The sequence below is a fragment of the Lepeophtheirus salmonis genome, chromosome 13, assembly GCF_016086655.4.
Source record: "Lepeophtheirus salmonis chromosome 13, UVic_Lsal_1.4, whole genome shotgun sequence".
Lineage (NCBI taxonomy): Eukaryota > Metazoa > Arthropoda > Copepoda > Siphonostomatoida > Caligidae > Lepeophtheirus > Lepeophtheirus salmonis.
The window spans coordinates 38,779,555-38,791,724 of NC_052143.2; the positions used below are offsets into that span (position 1 = coordinate 38,779,555).

Genomic DNA, 12,170 nt, shown 5'->3' on the forward strand with positions numbered 1-12,170 from the left:
TGAAAATTAATCATTTTTTAAATATCCATAAGCCGAAAATAATGATTGAAATCACGAATTTGATGAATTTCACACATATATATTTTACTAGTAAATCGAACATTTTAAAGGTATTTGAAAAATTATTAGTCATTTAAGAACACCAGAAATGGACTAAAACCCACCATGATCAAGATAAATAAAAATGATTTTATTTTTCTGTAATCTTGCCTAGTATTGTTAAAATGCTTTTTTTGTCAATCCAAGAGTCTTGTCGAATATGAATAATCCATCATTTCGAATGATATTATAATTGATAACGGAGAATTAAGTGATAAGCACTTCCTCCATTGGAACCGCTGTCATGTTTGTTTATTTTTCTTTTATCGTAATATATATTATATGGGTTATAGGTGTTATATCAGTTAAAATGAGTCTAGCCATTTTTTTCTCGACATTTTTTCACTTGCCATTTTTTCTTGACACCGTAAAAATAGGTGAGAATATGTTTAGAGCTCTTTTACAGTTTATAATGGATTTAAAATTATCTATGACAAAAAATTAAGGAGTTTTTTTTTTCTAACTTAAGTTTCTTTGTGAAATAAGATAAAACAACTAGAAACCAATCATTTCATTACTAAAGATGTAAATTTTAAATTAATAAGCACATGGAAAGTGTCATACATTCTATGGAAAAATATTATATATGGTATATATATATTTTTTTAAATGTTCCTTTCATTTGTCAGATGGAGTTGACCTGATAAGTAAACAATATAGTTTTAGAATTAATCCATCTGACTCAGGAATTGTGTTTTGAAGTCCATATACATCAAGTATATTCTTTCTGTATTTCCCCCAAGCGTATTGCCCATTGAGCTACGTCATTTTTTTTCTAAATCGTCTACTCAAAGTGCGTATTATTAGTGATGAAAATCAGGTGAATTTTTTTGCTAGCCCGTTTTTTAAGCGTTGCTCGGGCCAAGAAGGGAGCGTGAAATCCCATTGATAATGGTCAATGCAATTTTCTTAATGTTTAGAGACCTTCAATGTGCTTGAGCGTTATATTCTATAATGTATTATAATTAAAGAGGGAATGTGTACAAAAAAACAACAACTAAATTTACTGATTAGAAAAGGAAAAACGGTTGAGACATGTGCTCTTTCTCCTTTTTTGTTCATTATTTCATTGCTCGTTGTAGTGTTAACATCTCCCACCAAAAAGAAGAATTTTCACCTATCTTCGCCTCACACTCTTACAAAAAAACCATCTGTTATTAAAATATGGGACTGGTATATTATTTGAAATGTCTTATTATGAATTGAAAAAATATTGCGTTATAAACTTCAAATAACTGAATATGCATGAAAAAATTTGTCTAGATCATAATTCCATCTTTTACTTTCCTCAAAAAAATTCCCAACTCAAAATTCGCAAAGAAAATTGAAAGAAACCTGTTTTGCACTAATTTTGCAAAAAAGTAGAGTATAGTATTTATTTTCATTTTAATGAGGAACACAAAACTACCAGGATTGTTTTCGTACATGTAAAACCAAAAAAAGTTATAAAGAATTTTGTTGTCGAAAAAATAACCCTCGATAACTGGTTCATTTTTGAAAATGTTGCAAAAATTATATTATAAAATGTTTTGTAAATTGAAAAGACTATTAATTACAGCTTCAAATGCATCATTTTCTAGCATTTCTTCTTAAAAAGTGACTTTTGATGAAAAAAAAAAGAAAAAAAATGGAAAAGTTATTCAGAAAATGACAGATATTTTAGTCAAACATCATTTTTGTGTCAAATTTATAAGCAAACAAATTTATTGCAACTTTATTTTTATGCAAATTGGAAATTGATTTTTTTTTTCACCTGAGAATACGAAACTGTAATTTTCATCGATATCTTTTTTTGACCAAATTTGTTTATTGATGTTTTATATAAATTTAGAAAACATCATTATTTATATAGTTTTTTTTAGACGCCAGGCACTTTTTGATTTATAACTCAACCTTCTATCTAGTCTCTTTGAGCTTCCAAAAACCATTTTTGGTTTTGGGTAAGGATAAGACTCCCCCTTCACCTACCATCAGCAACATTGTCTTAGTTGCCTTAGACCAGGTTCAAAAGAGGCACCCATACAAATATTCAGCCTCCTACACCCAACATTGTGCTTACCCATAAAAGATGTAATACATTTTTGGAAGGTATCCCTCATAATCCTTGGCATATTGAGACACCTATGTAGATCAGAAATTGACAATATTTTCTTGATTTAACATATGGACATTTTTAGATCTTCAAAGATTCAGAGGTTGTTATATGACATTGGCTCTATGTATATGAAAGCTTTTCTTTATATTCCCGCATCCTCAGAAATTAATGTATACATTTCTGATACAACTTGAATAAGTGTAAGTATATCTAATCACAGAATACCTTAAAATAGAGTAGTAAGTACTTATTTACAGTTGAGCTCAGGGGAAAAAATACGATAATAACTGCTTTAGACATTGCTATAGTTAACGTGCTGAAGTTGTATTGACAGATTTGCAGCTTAAATTAATACAATTGATTGGTTTTGTACAATCTTTCATCAGTTCAAATATAATTTTGTTAAATCAAATATTTTTTAAGATTCTACCACTAAACTTTGTGTCTATACTCAGTAGTAAAACATAGGATTCATCCATGTCTGCATTTAAGTTGGATAGGTTAAAATGTAGGTTGGATAAGAGCTTCCAAGAACTAATGGATGGTTCTGGCCCAAAATCATGCTATATTGGAGGATTCTAGGATGTTATGCTAGACAGTTTCACACTGGGAAGTTCTGCCCTGGGAATTTTCGCCCTGTGGAAGTTTTGCCCTCATACGTATATTATACCATAGATGTATCTTCCAAATGTAATTTAAGATTTAGAATGAGTTTTCCCTACAATGGAAGTCATGTAATGCAGTAATGCATTTTTATCATTCATTAGTGTAAAAAGAGTGGCTTTAATTCAACTTTAATATATTTTAAAATAGAATATATCAAATATGAATGTTGCACCTTTTTATAAAGAGTTCGAACCAACTTCTTTAAAAACCGTTATATTTCTGATGAGTGAAAAGAAGAAGAAACAAATAATAATCAAGAGAAGAAGTCTTAATTTATCACATCTTGTAGAAGCTTGCTGATGGGAGGCTTTTCGGGGAGGACCTCAATCCATAAAGAGCACAACAGATCTGGCACTAGAAATCGCATCATGAACTTCTTAATGACCCAACAAATCGCCATAAGTGGTCAGATCAATGACTCGGACTGGTCCATAAAGCCTCTATAACAGACCTGGTTGTACAATTTCTACGTGTTGAAGCTGAAGTAGGGCTTCTTGAGGCTATTAAGAAGCACTAGTCCATTAAGTCCTTGGGCCTCTTCTTGTCGCTCAAGCAGGCTATCCCTCTTTTAGGACGAGAAGATCTCTGTGGAAGCTAAGGTGTTACATGAACGACAGGTGGCTTGGGTAGGATCCCGAGGAGGTGCTTCTCATAGACAAAACTAAGTAACTGGTATTTGCGCACGTCTTGTTGCGAGGGGCGTTTCAAGCCACATACAAAGCTCGGATTGTAGAGCCTCTCAACTCCTACATCTGTGGCTTGAATAAAAGGTATCAACAAGAGTGCTCACCTTAACGTGGTCTCCCTGAAACAGCACAATTAATCTTCCTCTCCTCTTTCTTCATCTATTTCGGACAATCAATATAGTTTTAAAATTGGTTCAGAACTAATTCATTTTCATAAAATGCGTCATGTAGGATTTACATCTAAACACATCTTTTCATTCCATCGTTAGTTCTTGAAATTTAATTGCATCGTTTACATTGGACTCCTATTAGGAAAATGTAATGACTTTTACTTACTTTTTCTTCTCGAATGCAGTTTTGTTTATTAATAAAATGTTTTATTTTTAAATGCTTTTTTTTTATTAGTTTGTACAATACAGTTATAAAATCGTTTAAATAAAACTCGGGTTATGAACTGAAAAAAAAAAAAAAAAAATGCTTGATGACTTAGTCAGAGCCAAGCACGACCATATATTAATATATAAAATCCTTGGCAGCATACTCGAATACGTATCTATTACGTTATCCAATAACCACTGGAAGCTTAGGGTTACGGTCGACCCTGATCTTAATCTGTCTTGAGATATGTTGACTAAAAAAGCTGAAAAAAGTTACCTTAATTTAGCTGCAAAATATTATAAATTGAATATTTTAAATTTATTCTCAGTGATAAGTCAAAGGGATTCTGATGATGATCGTTGCAAGTCTCATTCTATTTAATTTAAACATTTCAAGCCAAAAAGTTATTAACAAGCAATAAAGTATTACGAATACTCACAGCATTTGTTAAAATGTGTAACAATTTCTTGAATAAAAGACAAAGAACATGTCAAATTAAAGTCCACCCTGTTGCAACACTTACTATGTCTTTGTTCATTCAAAATTATTTAATTGTGTTCTTTCTTCCTCTTTTCCCTCAGCTTAAGTACACCGGTAAAAAAACGGTTCGAATTCATTGTAACAAGAAACAACAATTATTTCATTTTAATTACTCCAATGCCATCATTCAAAAAGTCAAGTCGCATGTACCAAGTCCCCATCTCAGCCGATGAAATAGTAATTTTAATCACTTTCAAAATAGATTAAATATCTTTGAACATAAAGTTGTATAATATAAAACTGTTCAAGGGAGTATTTTGTTTCTAAATGGAGATACTTCATCATGTAAAAGGAAATGACTCACTATTTTCATTATCTATTTAACTTATTATATCATATTAAATTTTGCCAAAAAACAACTAAATATGTTAATATGACCATTGTTTTCCAAAGCAATGACTTTGTAGCAAAAATGAAATAGCAAACCATCCTAAAATTTATAGCAATAGAGTATGAGTAAACTAACAAAACGCTTATACTCATAATATTGATTCTGAGAGTCAACAATATCCTGGGACTATAGTTTTTATATTAATCTTTGTTTTTATATATCATGTTTATCAAACTTACATACAAATATACTTTTCTTTTTTATTTGTAATCAAGACAATTTGGACAATGTTTACATCAGCAGATATTCATAGCAGTAGGAAAGTTCAGCGATCCCGAGTCTTGGTTAATAAACAACTACCTACATAATTACGTCCATGTTCTGATAGGTCATGAACAAACTCACAAAACATTCATAGCCGCAAGATGGTGATGATAATCTTAAGGAATTTTAGCCTTATTTTATAATTTGTTGGGTCACAAATGTGTTATAATAAATAACACGAGGCAAAAAATCTTTTTCTTGAATTGAGATAGTGTGTTCCTGATTGTTTTTATCTTTAAAAAAAAACTTTTATTAAATAAAACTTCTAGTTTTGTGACCTACGTTTGGAACGTTTCATATACACTGTTATTCTGGTGGTTAATGGAATAATCCTGGCAGAAGTTTTTCTCGTGAGATATCACTTTTGGCTCTAGATGATGCTTGAGCTTGTTCAGGAGCCGGGTGACCTTTATCAGGCTCCTTCATCTTTCCAGAGAGCCGCTGACATTTTCTCATCTTGTATTAATTATAGCTGATGTTCATTCTCTGATGGTCTTCTCATTGACGTTCATCTCCATGGCCAAGGGTCTCATGGGGGTGTTGTCCATTATCCTTTGGATCTTTTTAATGAATTCATCGTCTCGCTCAAGGTCAAACCTTCTGGAATGTTCCATTCTAGAAGCCACAGATTCAAAGTATCATGTTTCACTTTAGAAACAAACGATTCAGTAACTTCTAATATGTCTGCAATGATTTTGCTCTCATGTCCAGCAGATATCATCATGAGCACGGCGAGGTGTTTTCACTTCTGGGGGAATGAAATGCATCTATACTGATCGGCTACTAGTAACAGGCGGATTTGGTTTCAGGTCAATATTCAATGTTGTCTTTGAAATATGAGCTGACAAGCTCATGACTCATATATCTTTACTATCAATAAGCCTTCATAATATCTCAAAGAGCTAGTTTTATTTATTATAAAGCTGTATGTGTTCACTCTACGTCAAACTATGATTTTTAACATTTTGATCTGAATGAAGTAATTTATTACACTTCAAAAGAATGGGTTCAGTACTTTTTATCTATTTACAAGGGATTTTCTCTGATTATGAAAGAAGATTAAGAAATAACAACAATATATTTGGAATCTGAAAACCATGTACCTCCAAACTATATTTTTTCTTCTTTATATTATATTTTTGAACTTCAAAAAGAGGCACTACACATAGAAAAAGTCGTAGAAAGAGAGCTAGATATTTTAAGAAACACTGCAGAAAACGGACAACCTTTACTTCTTACTTAATATTTTTAAAATCCCAAAATCAAGAAATAGAACAAATAATTCCATAGTTTTAATAACTAATACAATCATATAATTCGTATGTTAATACCAAAATTTTTCATCCGATATTATATAACTGGATATCAATGATTACGTTTAGAATATTATATCTTTAATATCAATTTGTAATATCACATTAATTAAGCTAAGTTTTCGATATCTTGATATTAATTTATTTGAAATACGTATTTTGCAAAAATTAAAGGTTACATTACCAGATATTTTGGTTTATAAAGATCACTTTCATGTTTTTTGAAGTCAAATAAAACAGAAACATACCATCTTAACCGATGGCCGAAGATTTGCCCAAGGGATTTTTGCCCTTATATATTATTGCATAAATGTTTATCATCACGCTTATTTTTTTTCAAGCTTAAATGGGTCTTCCTTCTCTTAAAGTCCTTTATAATTCATTTTTTCAACTCCCATTATGGAAAAGAGGCTTGGCGAACACAATCAACCATCAAAGCCTAAAGTTTATGAAGGCAAATAAAATTTAAAACTGTACACTTCAGACTCAGGGATTATTTCGAGATCACTTATCTCTGAAGTTACTTCGAATTTAGATCAAACCACTTTAGCACACTCCCAAGCATCTCAAGCTTGTCGAGGAATATAGGATATTGGTGACAAAAAATGCTGGAGTACCTCCCATTCTTTCTCGACGGAGTTCATATATAATTCCTCTCCAATATACCTTGCTAGACAGTGGGAAGAACTTCTTTCTATTCGAAAAGTGCGCAATTCGATGATGTAGTTTATTAATTTTTGGAGCCGAAAGTGATATTTTCGACCTTGTTAATTACATGGTTTGGAACATAACTTTCACAGGCTGTTCAAGAACTTCCAAGAATCATTCCAACGAAAGGGTAAATAAATTTATAATTTTGTTGATGAAGTGTCGTTATTTTATACTACTCAATTGATATCATTCAATTTTTAAACAATTTTCTCCCACAAAATAATTAATATTAAAATAATGACCTATTCGTCCTTTAAGCTGAACTATAGTTGCTCAAAACTCCATTCAATACATACAATTTGATCATATATGAATAAATATTTTTTCTATCTAAAAATTCTTTCGTTTTTAAAACAATATTTTTTATAATCTTGTTCAAATTTACTCCACTCAAATAATGGAGTTTTTTCGTCAAAATAATTTAAGTAAATATTAAACGCTATATGTACATATAAATGATTACCCAGATATGCTATTATTTTATTTTGATAAGGGTATGAAAATTAAACGTGTCAATCTTTCTTATCGTGGAAATACATAGGTATATAGTATGAATGTTTATCTAAGCCGATCCCTCTCAGTCTTACCTAATTCATATCTTATTATGAATCAAGGGTAAGTTACTTTCGTGTCCTTTTAGGTGGAGGGGGTTAAGGGTTCATAAGGAATGGGTTTTGGAGAAGAAGATGAGGAATGAAGAGATGATTCATTTTGCCTTTCAAAATAATGCTATACGTGCTAATATACATATAATGTGTGTCTTATCAGTTTGTGGAGATAGAAAGTGGCCAAGCCCTAAAGGTGTTCTATATCTTATCAGTAAAAAAAGTGTTGGTAAAGTCTTGGTGCTGCGTATCTTATAATGCCGTGTATGTGTCTACATATATATCAGAAGAGGGAGTTTTCTTAAAGGATCACATATTTGCATTTTAATCATAAAGCATTCAAAAGCACAAGAAACTGGATTTAAAAGCATCAGTTGATATTTGAATCCTTCGAAGCTGGAAGTTGGGTCTCAGGCATTTCTACACACAACCCGGACACTACATTTATACACCATACCCTGTATGAGTCTACGTCAGCCTCACAATTATTCAAAGGCAGTTCCAGTGTCAGATCTATCTCTTCCAGCTTAAGTAGGATTCAAAGGAACCCGCTCCTCTCTGGATAAGACATTTCCCACGTGAAGGTGTTGTATGTTTTTTTTGTTCTTAAGTCGAGGACTAATCGTTCTGAGTCAGTGGAGCAGTAGTCTCTTACCAAAAAGCTTTTATCTTTTGTGAGATTCAACTCCTCCAACTTACTCCGGTGATTGATTCATTCATCGTTTTGTCATTTTTGATTTTGTTTTGATGTAATTATATACAGAAGCCCACATTATTTATGATAGAATTTAATAAAGTTATGATATTTTACAAGACGTATTAGTATTGCTTTATTCAATCACTTGACTTCTTTTAAGGCAAAGGCCAGAGGAAGGGAAGCCATTGGTATTGTACAAGTACTCTTTTATATATACCTAAAATAGTATATAGGGAAGACTTCTCGAACATCAAAAAAGGCATGGCAAATACATGATATATATGCAGGTTATCCTGAAAAAAATCAATACTTTTTGGCACCTTTTTTTCAAAAGATATTGGGATTAAAACTGTTTTTGAGGAGGGAGTATTACACTGGTTACCAGAATTTAATTTTTTTTTCCTTGCATGAACTTTGACAACGTATTCTTATAGAATTTGGGCTGTTTATTTCGAATATATGCTTAGATTTGCCCCATCACATCAAGTTTGTGTGCAATCTGATATTTAAATTTTCGTGGAAGTTTACATTAAAAGGCTCTAATGATACCACGTGTTCCTGTTCTGTATGTATGTCTTTCTCTCTCTTTGACTCGAGTACCTACTTTGTTTTGATATATAACTCGCTCTGTGCCAGTTTTTCCTTCAGCAATCAATATATCCTTTATTTAATCAAACCGATACTAGTTTAGCTCTCATTTGGATTTACTAAACGTTCGGGATTATCAAACATTTTTTAAATAACCATCATAGCTGTTTACGAAATCGGAACATATCTGTATAAGAGTATAAGCTAGCCATGTCTATATCCACACGGAGAAGAAAGTGGTGTAGCGAGGCAAATATATCCTTCTATATCTGTGGATGCTTCACTGAAATGATGATCACCTCAAAGACGGAACATAACTCCCTTCGTTAAGAGTGTGTACCTTGCTTATTTTAAAGTACCTCTTGGAGACCAAGACAAAAAATTGGGCACCTCAGATAGTATGCACAACTTGTCTTGAAAGCTCTGTGATCATGGTCTCAAGGAAAAAATACTAAGCTCACATTTGATGTGCCGAACCAACAAACCATCTAGCTGCTTTCTACTTCTGCCTTGTAAATGTTAAAGGATCCAATAAAAAGAACAAGCTATACATAACATAAGGAAGTTAGAGGAATTCGTAATATTATAGTATAATAATTATAGGTTTGTTCAATAAGCTCTTTTGTTACAGGAAGTCATCGAATTCGTTTAAAATATGCAAAAATGTATTTTCTTAAATAATCACCAATTTTTTTTGTGAGCAATCAAGATAAAAAATTGATAATTCTAATTATTATGTACATACAATGAGTGTTGTTGATATTAAAAAAATTTAATAATATGTCCTTTCTTAATGTACTTTTTTTCTAATCGGCAAATCTCTTTCGATGGTCTTGGACAACTTGTAATAAATATTGCTTCTGCTCTTCGTCAGTAGTTATTAAAGAGTTGAATTCTTTTATGAGAGTAACTCCTCTCCTATTAAGTTGTTGATGATTGAACACGTAGCCTTATAATCTTCTCTTGAATTCCAAGTTTCAGGGTTAGTTTGAAGGAAATTAATTGTTATATCCAAACATGTAAAAAAGTTTATGGTGTTTTTTGAAATAAAATTTGATAAGGATAATTGCCCAATATCTTTCATGTTTATTATTGCTCGCTTTGGTGTATTTGATGGATTAATGGGCTTTTCCGGATTCTTAATTTCTTGTGCCATATTTATTTCTTCTTGAGAGGACACTTTTGGGTCTAGAAACGCCAAAGCTATATTATGGTCGCTTAAATACCACATATGCCTTGAAATTTTTTCTATTGCAGCTTCTGATACTCTTGGATTTGTATTTCAAAAAAATTCATGCCTAGCCGAAATTTAAGATCTTGCCGTGGAGCAAATATAACATCAGGAGCTGTGAACCAAGTTCTGATATATATTTTGACGATAAAAATAGAAATATTGCAAATTCCTCTAACTTCCTTAGTAGTGAGCTTAAATTAATCTCGAAAAAAATAAATCTTGAGAGCGTACAATGCCTTGCTCATTCAACGAGCATGGTGCATAGCTCCTTGTGCTATAAAGTGTTTACCTGGAGGAGGAATACCTACAAGAAAAATGGTGGCAAGTTATAATAACTCTTTATAGTCATTTCTTACTTGAAAACTATGGAGTTGTCTCTTAGAAAAGTCAATTATACAACTATTCATATCTAAAATGACTTTCAAATCATTAGTCATGACCTCGTTAAAGTCTGTTTGGCAATTTTTTCCCACTCGTTCTGAAACCTCTTAAAAACTTGAATATCAGGCCCAGATAAAGGGTCCATACAAATGGAGAAAACAGTTGCTAAAACCATTTCAAATACATGATGTCGACAGGGTAAGTATATAAGATTTCTTTTAAATTTTGATTCAAGTAATGCACTTACACCATTGATTTTCCCAAGTGTTGCTTGCTGTTGTATCAAAACATAGGGATCTTACAAAATGTTTGAACATTCCAATCCTCTAGCAATTGATAAATGTCTTTTGCTTGGGCCTTGCCAGTTCCAGAGGCCAACCTAGGAACACCCACAAGTTGTCTAGTACCGAATCCAGACAAAGTTACAGGTATACGATCTATTATTTTTCTCTTTGTTAGGGTCTTCAATAATTGTCTTTCAAGTTACTGTATATTTTATCTCTCTCATGTATCCTTGCCCTCCGTATCGATTATCTGCTGATGTTGAAATCTTGAATACTTTTAACTGTGGATTCAAGTAAAAAGGTTGCATTTCGATCCAGCCAATTCAGAATTTACAATACTTTTAAGTTGTTGTTTTTTTGTAATCTGTAATGGACTTTATAATCCTTATCACTATTACCAATTTATTTTCTTCGTCACTATCATGGTAAGCAATAAATTCTTTTTTTGAGTGGATGTTATACGGTTTTTCTAGCCTTTTGGATTCTATATCTCGCCTCATAGTTGCTTTCATTACTCTTTTAGAATAGGCTTTATCTTCTACGCCTATATATCCGCGAATTCCTTTCTCTCTCTCTGGGCCAAAATAAATTCTTTATCTTCTGGATTCTTGATGAGAATGAGTGAATTTTTATGCGCAATGTCAAACAAATCTTCTAGTTTTCTCTCAATATACGATTGATGAGTTTTAATTGTACAATTTTTATCCTTTTTAAGCTTCTGCCTCTTACAATGAAGCTTTTTGAGTTGTATAATAGCATAAGGTTTAGGACGAACAGGAATTCCAGCTTTTTCCCAAAACAATATGATATCCGATATCACTTTTGAAGCACTATCATGAATGATTTATTTGAATGTTATATGGCGTTACAAAAAACAAAAAAACAAGCAAAACCTGCCATCTTGAAGGTAACTTTGCACCAGTTATTTGAGCCTCTTCGTGTCCAAGTAATCAGAAATCTTTGGTTTGACGTCTTGTCGATTCCACCATTGCTTAAGTATTCTTTGTTTAAAAATGGAACTGTTTTTAATATATTTTAAGTCGTAATTTGACACATAAAAATGAAATAGTTGTGGGATTAACAGGATAGAATGCAAAAGTACTCTTACAACGAATGGCATAGTTAGTTATTAATAACCCTATGCAAACTTTAATGAAAAGTCAAAGAAGAAGACAAAATTTTCGAAAAAAAACCGTAAATTTTCAAAACATTAAGTTCGTTGCGGGACCTCTAAAACT

At 31.9% G+C, this 12,170-nt stretch overlaps 1 long non-coding RNA gene across 1 annotated transcript; it reads right to left on the reverse strand.

Moving 5' to 3' along the window:
- Nucleotides 1-2,953: 2,953 nt before the first annotated feature.
- Nucleotides 2,954-4,687, reverse strand: LOC139906992 (uncharacterized). Its single transcript, XR_011783277.1, has 2 exons — nt 4,364-4,687; nt 2,954-3,851 (listed from the first exon to the last, which is right to left on the reverse strand). It is a non-coding gene; the product is annotated as an uncharacterized lncRNA (long non-coding RNA).
- Nucleotides 4,688-12,170: the final 7,483 nt, after the last annotated feature.